At 48.4% G+C, this 17,034-nt stretch overlaps 1 long non-coding RNA gene and 1 pseudogene across 1 annotated transcript; both read right to left on the bottom strand.

Moving 5' to 3' along the window:
- Window positions 1-4,895: 4,895 nt before the first annotated feature.
- Window positions 4,896-5,810, bottom strand: LOC115282934 (annotated as a pseudogene).
- A 7,345-nt stretch (window positions 5,811-13,155) lies between these two features.
- Window positions 13,156-15,514, bottom strand: LOC115281806. The gene is made up of 2 exons (XR_003904413.1): window positions 15,352-15,514; window positions 13,156-13,379 (listed from the first exon to the last, which is right to left on the bottom strand). It is a non-coding gene; the product is annotated as an uncharacterized LOC115281806 (long non-coding RNA).
- Window positions 15,515-17,034: the final 1,520 nt, after the last annotated feature.

Raw genomic sequence — 17,034 nt, 5'->3', positions numbered from 1 at the left:
GGTTGTGAACATAAAGTTTTAGAGTAGTGCTACCAGAGTCAGGTTCTTGTGGCCAACGACTGAAACGAAGCCGGACCGCAAAATCAAAGGCACAGGCTACCCGCTACCCGAGGCTCTGCTTAAGAAGAGAAAATTCGCACAAGTCCCATATGCTAATAAGGGGGGGGGGGAAAGAGAGGGCAAATGCCTCATCTTAATTGGTCAGAAGGGCCTGGCCCTGATTGGTTGATATCGGTAGGCCACTCAGGCAGCTCATTGGTGACTTTGGAGCTGATCCTGCGTTTTAAGTCCGGCTGGTGTGTGAGCCCGCATCCTGCTTCTCTCTAAGAGAAGGGCCACGTAGCAGTAACATCCAACATGAAGCCCCCCAGGTGCATGATGTTTACCCTTTGGGGCTTGTTCCCTCAGTCTCTAACTGTCTCGGTATGACAGGGCGCTGCTTCCGTTTCTCCTAGTGTTTTTCTTTAGGAATTATGTGCCCATACTTCAGCAGAGACTTCATATGAAGAGATTGGATGGAGGTCTGGTAGAAATGGATGCAGCCTTAACTGAACTCCCTGAAGGAGCACCAGGGCCAAAGGCCACCTCCCGGAGGGGAAATGAGAGACCAGGGAGGTGAGGACCCAGGGGCACAAACTGTTTCCCTCTCCTGTCCTGCGATGTGAGGTCTGCGCAGTAATGAGACTGACTCAAGCAGTGCATTTTCCTTCATGTTGTAGGCCGAGGGCGACCATGCCGTTTATAGACAAGGAACGGGAGGCTCAGAAAGACAGTATGACTTTGCCGAGGCCTCCAGGGATCAGGTGCAGACTCGGCCTTGAACCTTGCAGTGCTACCTCCAAGCCTAGCCCTGTTCCTTTTTTTTTTTTTTTTTTTTTTGGTTACTCCTGTCTACAAAAATGGTGGCTCTGGAATCTTCTCAGTGGTCATCATGTCTTCGGTAGGAAAAGGAGGTAAATTAATTGCCCTCATTCAAAGAAGGGTCAGAGGAGAAGCTAGAATACTTAGATAGTCTTTCTTTTTACTTAGGTAGCAAATGTCTAAACATCCAGGAAAAATTCCCAGCTGTCATGATGGAAAACGGAAATATACCAACTCCGGAACCCGTGAGGCTTCTCCTGTCCCAGCCCCAGTCACGCCCCTCTCCCACGGACCCCTAGGCTCCGCCTCCTGCTCTCCACTTCAGGGGAGCCCCGTTTCTCATAGCTCCCATTTCTCTGTTCCTCAATGGAAACAAACAAAACTAGGTTTTTAATACATTGGGTTATCAGCATCCACCTGGGTGCCGTGGGAAGATTTCGACTCGGCTGGCTCTGGTAGCAGCATTAGTGCTCTGCCTGATCGTCACCAATGGTTTTGTTTGTTTTCTATTTTGACATCAATCCTGCAACAGGGGTGGAAGGATCCCCATTTTATACAGGAGGCCCAGAGGGGTTGAGGACTTCCCCACCGCCACACAGCAGCCGTGGCAAGGCCAGCATCCAGGCTGGGGTGTCTGGAGCCGTGGTCCCTTTCCAGCTGTGCACTGCCACGGGAGGGCGCCTGTTCCCGGATAACCAGGACTCAGGGGCTAAGACTCAGCCTGAAACAGGAAAAGGAGAAGAGTTAAGATCTCTTTTGCACTCCGAGCACCCGTACGTGCAGTGACCCTAGCAGTCATGGCGTTGAAATTTGTTTTCGAGAAAAGGCTCTATTGTGCTGCTTTATAAAGACTTAAGTTCTAAAGTGAGCTTAAATAGCGGCACTTCCTTTGCCGAAAATCCCGCGAAGTGCCTACAACCGTGGAGAACGACCCGTTTGTTGGAGCTCAGCAAGTGTTCCCATGACCCAGGCTCAGTCCAGGGCACCCAGGGGCCCGAACCGCCTGCACTTTGTAAAATTCTTTCTCTTTCTTTCATCTCGGTTTTGGTTTGGGAGTGCTAATTTGACTTTTCTTTTGTATAACTGCGTCTTATGTCAGAAGGTCCATGAACTTGCCTGCAATGAATGATCAGCAAATCTGGTGAGAATTTTAAAAAGCCAGCTTCACTGATAATGCACTTCATAATTCCCAGGTGATGAACTGCAGCTCCTTAAAACCTACAATTTTAGTATCGACTGACAGACATGCTTGTGGGGCCATCAGCACAGTCATGACTTCCATATATATAAACCCTCAAATATTTCCTAATGACTCTTTCATACTCTCTTTCTGTCCCCGCGGCCTCCTCCCTTCCCCAAGCCACCTCTCATTTGTTTTCACGCTCTCTTTTTTCTTAAAAAAACATTTCATGTTTATTTATTTTTGAGAGAGACGGAGAGACAGTGGGGGAAGGGGAGGAGAAAGAGAGGGAGACACAGAATCCGAAGCAGGCTCCAGGTTCTCAGGTGTCAGCACAGAGCTCGACATGGGGCTTGAACTCATGAACCACGAGATCATGACCTGAGCCAAAGTTGGACGCTCAACTGACTGAGCCACCTAGGTGCCCCTCTTTAAAAAATTTTTTTTTAATGTTTATTTATCTTTGAGAGAGAGAGAAAGACAAAGCATGAGTTGGGGAGGGGCAGAGAAAGAGGGAGACACAGAATCTGAAGCAGGCTCCAGGCTCTGAGCTGTCAGCACAGAGCCCGATGCAGTTTGGGCTCAAACTCAAGGGCCGCGAGATCATGACCTGAGTGGAAGTCAGATGCTTAACCGACTTAGCCACCTAGGCGCCCCTTGCACCAACATCTCAATTTACATGTTAAGGAACTAGAAAAAGGACTACCCTAAAGTTAGAAGAAAGAAGGAAATAGTGAAGATGAAAGTGGAGGTAAATGAAATAGAGACTAGGAAAACAGTACATAAAACCCACAAAATCAAACGTTTGAACAGATCAACGCAATCAACTAACTTTACCTGGGCAGACCAAGGAAAACAGAGGGAAGACACAAAGTAATAAAGTTAGAGTCGAAAGTAGAAACATTGCTATCCGCTTTTTGGGGGGTCAAAATTCATTTTTATTAATAGAAAATAAAAACATTACAGCTTCAGTCATTATACTTGAGGTTGCTAATAAAAAAAAATTTTTTTAAATAATCTCTCAATCGTCCTGTTTTGACTAAGACAATGAAGCGGCGGCTTAAACAAAAGTATTCAGCACCATTTGCTCATGGGCCTTTTGGAAATTGTTTTTAAGGTTTCTGGAACTTTCCTGTCTGGAAAGTACAGGAATTACTGAGCTACACAAGGAAGCTTCTCTAGGACAACTAACGAGAAGTTAAGCAATCCTCATAAAAGGAGTCCATGCACCTTCCCGATAACCTGGACAATACAATGATTCCCTCCCCTCTGGCTCAGGAGGGGCGCGCCTCTAAGCACCCGGGCATGAAGAGTCAGACTGTTCTTTGCTGTTAGAATCAGCTAATAACAGCGCATCTCTAGCATGGATGCTACTGGCCCTTAACATCCTGTGATTTTAGAAAATTCGGTAAATAGTTTGGATTTAATTCAATTTATTCAGAAATTAAGCCTGTCGAATAAGGTTCATTACTCTGCCAGAGTATCTACTGGTTTAGTATCCTAAAAAAGAAAAAATATATAATACATGCAGGTAAATCATAGTCTTAAACTACACTTAGAATACTGCACATTCAAACCAAAACCTAGGTCAACAAAATGCCTTTAATTAAAAGCAGCTGAGGGGCGCCTGGGTGGCTCAGTTGGTTAAGCATCCGACTTTGGCTCAGGTCATGATCTCTCGGTTCTCGGGTTCGAGTCCTGTGTCGGGCTGTGTGCTGACAGCTTAGATTCTGGAGCCTGCTTCAGATTCTGTGTCTTCCTCTCTTTCTGTCCCTCCCTCACTCATGCTTTCTCTCTCTCTCTCTCTCTCTCTCTCTCTCAAAAATAAACTTAAAAAAGCAGCTGATGGGACAAAATCCAAAGTTATGACCAGAGGACTCACTCTCACTAAGCTGTGTTGCTTAGAGAACTTAACGAAAGCCCGTGCCCTTAATGCCTTGAGGATGGGTAAGGAGACACCCTCTCCTCATTATCCCAGGATTCCAATGGAGGATGGGTCAGAAATGAGCATTTCTAAATACGTCAGAAAAGTCCACAGAATCGTTAGTAAGACTTCTAAGAATGTCTGTCTTCGTGTATCTGTGAGTAGTAGCACTCATCAGAATTTTCTTTTTAATTTTCTTAATGTTTATTTTGAGAGACAGAGAGACCGACAGACAGATGTGAGTGGGGGAAGGGTAGAGAGAGAGAGGGAGGCATAGTTCCAGGCTCTGAGCGGTCAGCACAGAGCCCGATGTGGGACTTAAACTCATGAACAACGAAATCATGACCTGAGCCAAAGTCGGATGCTTAACCCCCTGAGCCGCCCAGGTGCTCTCATCAGAGTTTTCTAGTAGCACAAAGACAAAGGCAAGTCCATACACTCGCTCAGGTGTTGGAAGAATAGGAGGTGGGCTGTTAGAGCCATCCTTAGCCAGAGCTTCTGTGGGCTTTTTACTATATGCTCTTCACCAGTGAGTCAGGTGGACTTTTGTGAGAAAATAGTGCTTGGTGGCCACGACTTCTTTGGGGGCATCTATTTCTCTCTTTCTCTCTTTTTTTAACGTTTTTATTTATTTTTGAGAGAGAGAGAGAGAGAGAGAGAGAGAGAGAGAGAGAGAGAGAGAGAGCGTGAGCAGGGGAGGGTCAGAGAGAGATATAGAATCTGAAGACAGGCTCCAGGCTCTGAGCTAGCTGTCAGCACAGAGCCGGACGCGGGGCTCGAACCCACAAACCGTGAGATCATGGCCTGAGCCGAAGCCGGATGCTTAACCGGCTGAGCCACCCAGGCGCCCCGGGGGCACATATTTCTAAGTGGAATATGCAGCAGGTAAGGGAGTAGGGGAGGTAACAGAGGGAAGCTACTCTTTCCAGCTCAGAAGGAGCTGATGAAGCCCATCTAGGCATTCAGGAAGCCCATGGGATCCTCTGGCTGTGGATAGTGGCTCTTGGGGTCATCCAGCACCGACACTGGGGCCCACGGCAGCGCTTTCCTGCACCGCTCCAAAAACCCAGGATAGAGATCCCCAGGATCCAATGGCCCAGCGAGCAAATGACTGGGAATAGTCACAGAAGCGAGAGTGCCCCCCAGCGTCTCCTAACCTTCTTCTTCCGGTTGATATACTGTAGGAGACTGTCCACCACCAAGTTTCCGTCGTTGTTGCAGTTCCCCGCTCACCCTCAGAGGGGCGAGGATCCGGCCCACAGACGGGGGTGAGCCCTCAGGGGAATACAAAGAAGGTCACCGATCGTGTGAGGAGGGGCGACAGCACAGCTCCGTCTTGGAGAAGCTTTTGGAGAAGGAGAGGGCGGCGAGTCTCAGGAAATAGCCTCCATTTGACAGCGACTCTTCATGGCAAGCCGACCAGATCGATTCTGCCTGGACCTACAGAGCAGCTCTTGAGCAACGATCTCCATAATCACGAGACAAAAATCCTGAGGCACCACGGAGGTGCCTCCACAACGCGGGCCCGCTCAAGGGTGGAACGGTGATGTGGTCTCGGTTTGTCACTAAAGCCTGAGCCCAAGAAATCAAGGGACATGACCCGATGAAATCTTAGGGTCAGAGCTTCCCAAATCTTGTGCCAATCATAGCTGGAAGTTGGAAATCCGTGTGCAAGCACAACCATCCTAGGACTTCCAACCACACCCACAGAGTCTTGGTAGAAGATGCACAATTCCTTGTAGGTGAAAAATTTGCCTGACGATTTCCAGGCGTGAAGAGCAGGAGAGAGCTGTGGAGGGGGGCGGGAGGAGCCAATAGCCCCGCCTGAACCCACCACTCCCTCATCCTGATTCAGGTACGACTCCATGTTTGGGGGAAACGGTTGCGCATGCTTTCTCTCCCCTTTACAAAAAGAAAAGGGATTGTAAGAGAATATGACGAACAATGCACACCCACAAATGAAGTAATCTAGAGGAAATGGAAAGTTCAAATCCAGTGATTCAGCAGACGGCCAGCAGGGGGCACACGCCAACACTGTAAAACTCCGTGCGCTGCGCCTTGGCGGCCACAAGAGGGCGCGCGAACTCGCCCTTTCTGATCCGCGTAGCGCGCCTGCGCGTTCGGCCAGGGATGTGGCGCGGTGTCCCCGGGGCGGGTGGGAAGCGCTGGGTGTCCGCCCCGCCCCCGCGGGCGAGCCGGGGGCTCTCTGTCCCTCATTTTACACGCCGCGGTGAACGGCTGCCGTTATAAAGCGAGCCTTGATGAACGATGACACGAGGAAGTATACAATAGGACGCAGGACGACGCTCCAGAAAATAAAAGCTTCTGCATTCGCGATTTTAGAAAAACGTCCCTGGGAATGTTTGCAAAACGCAGAGGGGGGAGCAGGGCGGACGGCGGTGGCGGGAGTGGGCGGAGTGTCCCCGAACCCGAGGGGAATCGAGCGCTCCCGGAGCACGGACGCCGCAGCGCTCGGAAACGGGAGTGAAAAGTGGCAAAGGCGGGGGATTTAAAAGTCGTGTTATTTTAAATTCAGTTTATACCAAAAATAAAATGGATAATAAATGGACTCTCCCAGCTTTCATGGAAGCAAACTCATCAATCACTACTTTAAAAATATACTTCTTTTCTGATCTCGTTTTCACTTGTTATGATCGACATGTTTGAAGTTTGCTCAAACACCTTAGCTGACTGTTCATTAATTACAGCTTCCTGACAACGGGGGTGCCCCATTGGGACTGGTAGTGGTTAGAAATCTTGTTACCAAGTCCACTTTCTCATGTGAAAAAGAAATCAGCGACATTCTTCAATTGGATTTTGGAGGTTGGAAACATTATCTTTGAAATTTCAGTACCAGCGATTGCGTTATTCGAGGAATTGACGTTCAATCTGAGATCAAAGAATCCTTATGAGCAGGGGTTGGGAGTACTTTATGGGGGTCGGTGTGGAAATGAACTGGTAATAGAGCTTTGTGTAGGGGTAACAGCAGCGTTGGATTGTATGTGTGTAGTTTGAGAGGTTGGTCAAGGATTAGTTTACTGGACATTTTGTGGAGCTATTATCGGAGGTTGGAGACAAGAGGAAAAGTGATTTTTATTTGAGGAGGAAGTTAAGGTTTTCAGTCTGAGGTACATTGCACTTTAACTTCCTGTACTATCATACTGCAGGAATGAAATAGAGGCACAAGTCCATATGAGAGCACAGCGGTGGGGACAATCTTGGCACAGCGGTGGGGACAATCTTGGGACGGTTCCACTAGTCCTTGTGAGGCAGATCTTCCAGCAGACAGCGGCAAGAAGTGTCTGCGGTGCTTGAAGACAGTCAGGAGCCTGAGCTGTCAGAGGACCCTGGGAAAAAGAACGCTCTCAAAAGGAGGTCATGGTCCACTTGGTCTTTGTTTCCAGATAACTGTGGATGAAACTGGGCAGTAAAAACGAGGAGAGGTGGGGACTCATTCCTGAGAAGTGCATTCAATGCCCTGGGAGTTCCCACGTGGTCAGAGAACCTGGGATTGTGGGAATGAGCTGGAAAGCTATTATGGAAAGAGGAAGGGATCTCAGATAATTGATCGGAGAGGTGAAAACCCGGTAGAAGCCAGAGGGCGCCTGGGTAGCTCCGTGGGTTGAGCGTCCGACTCCTGATTTCAGCTCAGGTCATGATCTCAGGGTTTGTGGGGTTGAGCCGGCATCAGGCTCTGCAGAACTTGCTTGGGACTCTCTCTTTCTCTCCCTCTTTCTCTGCCCCTCCTCTGCTCCTGCGCACTACTTCTCTCTTAAAATACACATTAAAAAAAAAGATCCAGCGTAACGTAGATAGGACGTACACCATGAAGATACACATGATAAGAATTTGAACTTCAGGAGAAGGCAGAGAGATTCTAATTCTAGCCAGGTCACTAGTTAGCCATGTAATTCTGTTACTAAATCTCTCTGAATTGTGTCTTTCTCATTTGTAAATGGGTAGCTAATCCCTAAGTAGCAGGTTTACTTTGAGGATTAAACCAGCAAATGTATAAAAAGTCTTCATGAACATCTCAATTAGTACAATTGTTAGGACTTTTTTCTCTTCTCTGCTGCATCTCAGCTTCAAAGGGTTGACTTAATCCTGCTTCTTATTGTGGAATATTATCATTAAGTGTAATTTCTTTTTAAGTAGGCTTCATGCCCAGCTCAGAGCCCAACACGGGGCTTGAACTCATTACCCTGTGCTCAAGACTTGAGGTGAGATCACCAGTTAGACACCTAACTGACTGAGCCACCCACGCGCCCCTGGTTTATGTTATTCTTAATATATTAGGGAGGGACTATAGCTTACAAATACCTCACATCATAAACTATGAGATGCAGGCTATTGCTTCCAATGGGGCAGGAGTTCATCTCCTGCTTCACTAAGATACCAGGTGGTGCCAATTTAATGTCTCCTGAACCCCGTCTCCACTCTGCGTTTTATGAACTTGCTGCCACTTGGAGATCGTGGGACACAACGGTGGCGCTATGACCTAGCTCACACCTGCTACCTTCCTGTGCAAGGGATTCTAGAGCTAGGCTTGTGCCATGGGAGGTTCCGAATCCCCAGACCTGGGAGGGGTCTCTGGATTATCCCACCTCATCCTAAAAGACATCCCACTGCTGCCTGAGGAGAAATCTGAATCCGTGGGGGCAGAGCTGGGGGGCAGGACCAAGGCACTGACATTGTCTGATTCCTTCATGTGGAGCAGCCTGGATGGCTGGGGTTAGCTGACCCCAGAGGGTCGGAGCATCGCACGGTGGGGGTTGAGCTTTAAAGAACCAACACTAGGTGTGTCTGAGGGGCTCAGTTTGTCATGTATCCGACTTTGGCTCAGGTCATGATCTCAGAGTTTGTGGGTTTGAGCCCTGCATTGGGCTCTGTACTGACAGCTAGCTCAGAGACTGGAGCCTACTTCAGATTCTGTGTCTCCCTCTCTCTTTGCCCCTCTGCCTCTCATGCTCTGTCTGTCTCTCTTTCAAATATAAGTAAGCATTAAAAGAAAAGAAAAAAAGGAACCAATGCAAGTGTGCCAAACCAGGAATAGTTAAACATGAGAAGTTCAAGAATGGCTTCCTGGGTGTGGGGGCCAGTCTCTATATGTGATGCATGTCAGGGTCTCCTGGAATTTGGGGTCAAGGAGGGAATTGAAATATACTTCCGACAACAGGGCGTGTTAAAGCATGAAACTATGCAAAATGGGGATATTGCTGTGTTCATTATGAGCAGCAGTAGTCAAAGCCTTCTGAATTTTGACCCTAAGATGGAGGGGGGTGCTCCCTAGACGAAGCTTGGGGGATTCATGATCCGTGTGTCTGCGAATTGTGGGCAAGATTGGAATCTCATGGCTGCTTCTTCCTCACCTTTGCCTGTTTAGTGCCGGAACTCTCTCTGCGGGAGAACACAGAGGAGAACGGAGAATACAAACGCAGGGAAGTGTATTTTTTTAAAGTTCATTTATTTTGAGAGAGAGAGAGAGAGAGAGAGAGCGAGCACACGCACACAGGGAAGGGGCAGAGAGAGAGAAGGAGAGAGAGAATCCCAAGCAGGTTCCATGCTGTCAACGCAGAGCCTGACTCGGGGCTCAAACTCACAAGCCATGAGACCGTGGCCTGAGCCGACATCAGGAGTCAGACACTTAACCGACTGAACCACCCAGGTGCCCCTGACCTCCCCATTTTTTAAAAGAAGATTGCACAGTTTAGATTTATTTTATGTGGCTTGTAATTTGATTCAGTTTATTCCCTCTTAGTTGAAAGATGACGTGGGTGATTCTGGTTCTTTGTCCGGGTGTGACAATCGGAAGTGAAGGGTGGCAGAATGTGCTGCCCAAAATAATAGCGCTGAACAGCAGGTTTAAGATTCTCCCCCTCCTCCTCCTCCCTTTCTTCCTGGAAACAGATGATAAAACCCCTGGGAAAGCTATCCTCCCTAGATCAGGAGAAAAGAGACATTTTTATCTCCACAGACTGGGGAGTCAAGGCTGAAAGAATTCTGTGCAAACAGACCTTGTTGAAATAATTCTTATCTTCCCTTAGCCTCCGGTATATTTTAGTTACTTTTCACAATTGCTTGTCTTCGTTCAACCTAGTTAGTTTAACAGCCTGTGGATTTTGGCACTTCCCTGGGTCTTTGTTTCCTTAGGAGAGCTCCCAGGGCTGACAGCACGGAGACTGGAGCCTGCTTCGGATTCTGTGTCTCCCTCTCTCTCTGCCCCTCCCCTACTTGTTCTCTCTCACTCTTTCTCTCTCTCTCTCTCTCTCAAATAAATAAATGAACATTAAAAATTTTTTTAAAACAGAGGTTTAAGGGGCGCCTGGGTGGCTCAGTCGGTTAAGCGTCTAACTTCAGCTCAGGTCATGATCTCATGGGTCGTGGGTTTGAGTCCCGTGTTGAGCTCTGTGCTGACAGCTCAGAGCCTAGAGCCTGCTTCTGATCCTGTGTCTCCCTCTCTCTCTCTCTGCCCTTCTCCCACTCGCAATCTCTCTCTTAAAAATAAATAAAACAGACCTTGTTTTAAAACAAGTATTAGTGGGGAATAAAGAGACCATGATCTGGTATGCTCATTGTCACTGGGGTGCTTCTGTGGGTTTTCCCTTCCAGTGGGCAAGAGCTAGGAAGTGTATACACACGTATGTATACACCCACATATATACATATTCATGCACATAAGCATACATGTATTTGTGTAGATGATTTGTATAGATGTATGCATGTTTGTGCAAACTGTTCATTTCTCTAGATTGTATGGTTGTACATGCAACCTTTTCTCTTTTATCTTAAAGAGATATACATGCAATCTTTTCTCTTTTATCTTAAAGAGACATATCTCTTTAAGATAAAAGTCATACAAATATTTCTTATTTTGTTACTTAAATTTTTTTTTAATTTTAAATTTTTTTAAAAAGAGAGAGATACAGTGCGAGTGGGGGAGGGGCAGAGAAAAGGAGACACAGAGTCTGAAACAGGTTCCAGGCTCTGAGCTGTCAGCACAGAGCCCGACATGGGGCTCAAACTCACGAGCCACAAGATCAGGACCTGAGATGAAGTTGGGTGCTTAACCGACTGAGCCACCCAGGGGCCCCAGAGTCAAACAAATACTTTTAATTGTTCTGCGCCCTAGAATCTCTTCTTGCCTTTTTTTAGTCCCTATTTGAATGCCCCCTCTTCTCAGTGAGACCAACAATATCTCATTACCCATTTGTTCAATCCTTCAATACATCTAAGACATTTTTGGATTTGTTTCACCCATACCGCTACACAAAACAAACCTACTGAATGATTCGGAGACCCGTTGCGCCTCCAACTTTAAATCAGCATCTAGCAGGGGCGCCTGGGAGGCTCAGTAGTTAAGTGTCCACTCTTGATTTCAGTTCAGGTCATGATCTCACAGTTCATGAGCTTGACCCCCATGCTGAACTCTGCGCTGATAGCACGGAGCCTGCTTCCGATTCCCTCTCTCTGCCCCTTCCCTGCTTGCTCTCTCTCTGTCTCAAAAATAAATAAACATTAAAAAAAAATCCCAGCATCTAGCATTGCAGACTGCCAAGCCATCCCCCCAGGTACGGAGAATGCTCGCCAGGCCCCGGCTCTAACCTCTGACCCTGTTCTGCGAGGGCAATACACCTGCTGGCCTGGTGCTTCTTTTCCTTTGCTTTTTTTTTTTCCAAGATTTTATTTTTAAATAACCTCTCCACCCAATGTGGGGCTCAGAGTCACAAGCCTGAGATCAAGAGTCACATGCACTCCCGGCTGAGCTGGCCAGGCGCCCCTGGCCCGGTGTTTCTGACCTGCAGACCCAGGCACTGACAAGGCAAGGCTGGTAGTTCTAGAAACACTGGGAGCACAGCAAACTCACCGCGTTCAGGGAACAAACTCCGGGGTCCATGGGTCCGCCCTTACCAGGCACCCCATCACTACAGCAGGGTGTCTTCAGAGACCCCAAGAGAAGTTACTGGGGGTGATGACACCAGGCGAAGCCAAACTGAAAAGATGAGAGATAGTTAGCATATTGTTTTCCATAAAGAACCCAAACCTCTGTATTTTAATAAAGTGTTGACTTATAAAATGTCATTTCAAGTTTTAAAATCCTTCTAAACCAAGGAACGTGAAACAACGCAGCGATGGAAATACTGCTGCAGGCATATTTTGTTTTATTGCACTTCGTGGATATTGTGTTTTTAAAAAAACTTTTAATTTACTTATTTTGAGAGAGAGCGAGCAAGAGAGAAACACGAGCAGGGTAGGGGCAGAGAGAGATGGAGAGAGAATTCCAAGCAGGCGCTGCATCAGCGCAGAGCCCGACCTGGGGCTCAAACTCATGAACCGTGAGATCATGACCTGAGCCAAGATCAAGAGTTGGATGTCCGGTCTACCAACGCCTTACCCAGGTACCCTGCAAGAACGTATTTTTAAATTAAGGTATGTACATTGTTTTTAAAGACATAATGCTATTGTACACTTAATAGACTACATATAATATGAACAAACTTTTATAGGCACTGGGAAACCAAAAAATTTCATTTGGCTGACTTTATTGTTGTGGTCTGGAACAGAACCCACAATATCTCCAAGGTATGCCTATATATGTTAATTTCATTTAAATGTTATGATTTTTCATGGCCGTGAAATTGCTGAATAACAATGCCAAGGACTTAACTAAAATTTCTGTTAAAACTTTTCCTAAACAGGACACCTAGGTGGCTTAGTCAGTTAAGCATCTGACTTCAGCTCAGGTTATGATGTGTGGGTTCCAGCCCAGTGTGGGGCTCTGTGCTGACAGCTTGCTTCAAATTCTGTGTCTCTCTCTCTCTCTGTCCCTCTCCTGCTAATGCTCTGTCTCTCAAAAATAAACAAACATTAAAAAAAAATTTTTTTTTAAAGTTTGTTAAATGATTTGTCAATGATACCTCAATGACGCAGGGGAAAATAAACACAATTTTCAATTGCAAATCTCAAGTATGGGGGATCTGAGTGACTCAGTCAGTTAAGCGTCTCACTTTAGGCCATAATCTCACCGCTTGTGGGTTCGAGCCCCATGTCTGGCTCTGTGCTGACAGCTCAGAGCCTGGAGCCTGCTTCCAACTCTGTGTTTTCCTCTCTCTCTGCCTCTCTCCCACTCCCACTCTGTCTCTTTCTGTCAAAAATAAATAAACGTTTAATAAATTAAAAAAAACTTCAAGTGTATCGTTAACATGATCTATAATAAGGAATAACAAAATCACACATTTCAAAATAACCATCTGGCAATGGATGAATATCAAGATGTTTTCCCAGCAAGGACTTGCTCCCCTTGAGTAAACTCCTGAGTAGGATCCACATAGATGAGGGCGAGGACTTGAAGCGCCTCTTGGCCTGTGTGCCTGGTATCAGCCTCCAGAAGCGCCTCTTTCCACACCAGCTGGTCTCCTGGATAAGGAAAGGTGCAGGCTGTGAGGGTCCAGCAACAAGCTTCGCAACAGTCCCTCTTACAAAAGTGTCCTGGGGACGCTTCAACAAGCCTGGGGTTTGCAGAGAGCCTGCACCTGCCGAGTCTTCGACTGGAGCGCCACCTGGTGGCGATCGGAGCTGGGGCTCCGTCCCCCTGGGACCCTCGCCCAGCCATCTTTGGGCCACTTTCTCCAAACCCTTGTTTTCCGACCACGACCCCGTCTCCCTTCTGGTCTCACACTGATTGCTGGCCGATGCTACCTAAGGAGGTGCGAGGGGCCTGGGCTCCCGCGAAGGGTGGTCCCAGCGGCAGCCTGGGAGAGGGGAGCTGGTGAGTACTGGGGGGCTCGGTGGTGGCCACCAGCGCCCACGCTGGCTTCCCACAGGCCCTTCCTTTCTGAACTGTTCGCTGCCTGTGGGAGCAGCGCCGGCCTTCTCCGTGCTCCCTCACATCACTGCCATCCAGATTCTGCAAAACTGCCAGGACAACCTCGCCATCGACGCGCTCCAGGAAGAGCGTCTGGATCGTTTCTCTGGCCTTCACTGGGGCCGCCTGGATGGATCTCCCTGGCCGGACTTGGGGGCAAGGGATGAGGGTGTCCGCGCAGCTGGGAGGTGGCCGGGACTAGAGAGGAGGTGCCTTTACTGCCTGGAATGTGCAGGCGAGGATATTAGGAATTTTCTGGAGTCCCGAGGAAGTGGGAGGCGCTCCCGTGGGTCCAGTCGCTTCTCACAACTCTGAAAGGTCTGAGGTTGGTGAGAATGCCCTGGGTGTGTGATCTGGTACCTGGTCTAGGAAGTGGGAGGGGACCTGCTCCACTGCTCACCCTGTGGGTCCCTCTGGGCCTCCTCAGGGAAGGTCGACCTCCCCAGGAGAGTCGGGTTCAAAGGCCGGGTGGTCAGAGCGCTGAGGCAGTGGAGGGTCGCTGGGGATAATTGAGCCTGTGTGGCCCAGGTCTGGATTTCGGGCCACGTGGAAACAGAGGCTGGGAAATGGGGGCTGGAAATGGAGGCCGGGCCACTTCCTTCAAGGGTGGAAAGAACCGAGATGTCTCAGCACTGAGCCCCCCTGGAAAAGGAGGTGTCCCCACTCCCTGGACCAGAGCTTGGGACCAGGAGGCAAGGTGGAGGTCTGCCTGGGGCCGAGGGCAGGCAGCTGGAGACGGTGGACACACCATGACCCTCGAACAGCCATCCCAGAGTAGCGTGCCAGGCCTGGGCCCTTGGGGGGACCCCACTTCTGTGCAGAGAAGAGAAATGCCCCCACCTCCACCCCGGTCCTTCCCCTCTGCTGCGTAAGGACAGCACGACGTTCGCCTGGAAGCTTGGGCCGAGACTCTAACAGGAGATCACATACGGCTAAAGTGAGTTGTGAGGCCGCCACGGAACCGGCAAAACCAAACGCTTAGTGGCCGAGAGACCGTTGGCTGGTAAAGGTCCTCACCTACAGCGAGAGGACCCAACGGATCCGGAAAGAGACTGAATACGGCTTCTGAACTTTTGGAGAGAGCTTCACAAAGGAGAGCGGAGGCTGCTTACCCCGCAGTTCAGACCTAGTGAGGCTTCAGCAGGACCCCCCATGTTCCCCGACCCCGGGTGGACAGCTTGATGCGCGTCCACCGGAGTTGGGAGTCTCAGAGGCCTGATGCATATTTTCGCTTAAGGAACCTAATGGGCGGGGCCCCTGCATGGCCCAGTCAGTTAAGCGACTTACTTTAGTTCAGGTCATGATCCCGTGGTCTGTGGGTTCAAGCCCCACGTCGGGCTCTGTGCTGACAGCTCAGGGCCCAGAGCCTGCTTCAGATTCTGGGTCTCCCGCTGTCTCTGACCCTCCCACGCACATGCTCTGTCTCTCTTTCTCAAAAATAAATAAACATAACAAATAGAAAAAAAGGAAGAAAGAAACCTAATGGGCAAGAGAGGGTCCAGTGGAAAGAAGGTGTCTGCATACCTTTGGGGGACATATTGGGAGACAAGAGACACATGAGTTCTTCCCGTGGTGTAGACACACCTATGCGCCTGGGGTCTTCGTAGGTGCTGTCCACACGGGCAGCCTGGAGAGCTGATCACACCTCCAAGGGGACAATCCTAGATGTTGCTCCATAAAGAGCCAGCAGCTGAAATAAAAATGCGTTCCTCAGGGTTAAGTGGAATGCAGGCACTGAGGGGGTCTCTCAAAATTCCCCGAGTCCCCAAGAGTAGGACCCCCTGCTGACGACACTACCTACCACGTAGACTTCCCTGCACCCCTTTTCCTCCTACGCCCCTGCTCTGATTCTGACGGGATCGGAGACGCAGTGAGCAAGCTGAGGGCAGGAGATAGAGGTACAGAGCAGGAGGGAAGAAAGCCTATCACACAGGCTGGACGCTGAGATCAGGGCCCTGGGAGCGGCTCTCATCACAAAGTGACCAGAAGAGTCTCGGGAACTGTCCCTCCCTCCCCTCCCCTCCCCAACCCCCTGCTTCGCTCCCTCATTGGGAGGAGCAAACAACATGTATTGTAAGGAATGACAGAAATCAAGTCACCGGATGACTTTTTCTCACGCCGGTTTAGAAGGCCCTCCAAAGCAAACACCGAGTTCCATTTATTTCCAGTCCAAATTCCTTGGAGCTAAGAAGCAGTTGGCTCAGGTTCTGTCTGGGGAGCATTTCTCTAGCTAGAGAAGCAGTTCTCGAGTCCCAGGCTGGCTGGAGCTGAGCAAGCACCCTCACTGGGAGGGACAGGGGGCCACAAAATGGAGCAAATACTATGTGGGAAGGCTCTGCCATCTTTAAAGCCTACTTTCCTTTCATGAATTTATTTAAGCTTTTTTTTTTTTAATGTTTTATTTATTTCTGAGACAGAGACAGAGCATGAGCCAGGGAGGGGCAGAGAGAGAGGGAGATGCAGAATCCGAGGCAGACTCCAGGCTCCGAGCTGTCAGCACAGAGCCCAACACGGGGCTTGAACTCACGAACGGTGAGATCATGACCTGAGCTGAAGTTGGACATTTAACAAACTGAGGCACCCAGGTGCCCCTAAAAGAATTTTAAGTTTACTTATTTCTTTTGAGAGAAAGAGAGAGACAGAGACAGAAACAGAGAGGGAGAGAGAGAGAATTCCAAGATGTGGGGCTCAAACTCCCCAACTGTGAGATCATGACTTGAGCCTGAGCTGAAACCAAGAGTTTCTTAACCAAAAGTTGCGTAATCAACTGAGCTATCCAAGTGCCCCTATAGGAATTAAGAAACAAGTCCGATGTGTTGGTTCAGGTGGTGCAAACCTTTGAAAGTAAGTGTAGGGCAATTTCTCTAACCCTGTCTTTCTACTCTTCTGTATCTTTTCTTTCTAGGAAATGATACTTTGCCCCGAAAAAAAATACTCTTGCTTCGGGTTTTCTAGAAGTGTATGCTGATTATGTTTCCTCAGTGTGGGAAGAACAGGTGTTTGTTTATCTGAAATAAATGAGCGAGGGTGAAAACTGATGGCTGAAAATCTGCTTTTATAATAAAAGGAGATTCTAATAGTAAAATATTATCTAACAAGTAGACCTTTTCAATTTTGATTTATAAATGTATGAAAAGAGAATTTTATTAATTCACACCAGAAACTTGAAGGACGTTGTTAAAATGTTAATGAAGTTTGCACAGAACT

This window comes from Suricata suricatta, chromosome 17 (genome assembly GCF_006229205.1).
Source record: "Suricata suricatta isolate VVHF042 chromosome 17, meerkat_22Aug2017_6uvM2_HiC, whole genome shotgun sequence".
Classification (NCBI taxonomy): Eukaryota; Metazoa; Chordata; class Mammalia; order Carnivora; family Herpestidae; genus Suricata; species Suricata suricatta.
This window is presented reverse-complemented; position numbering and strand designations above follow the sequence as displayed.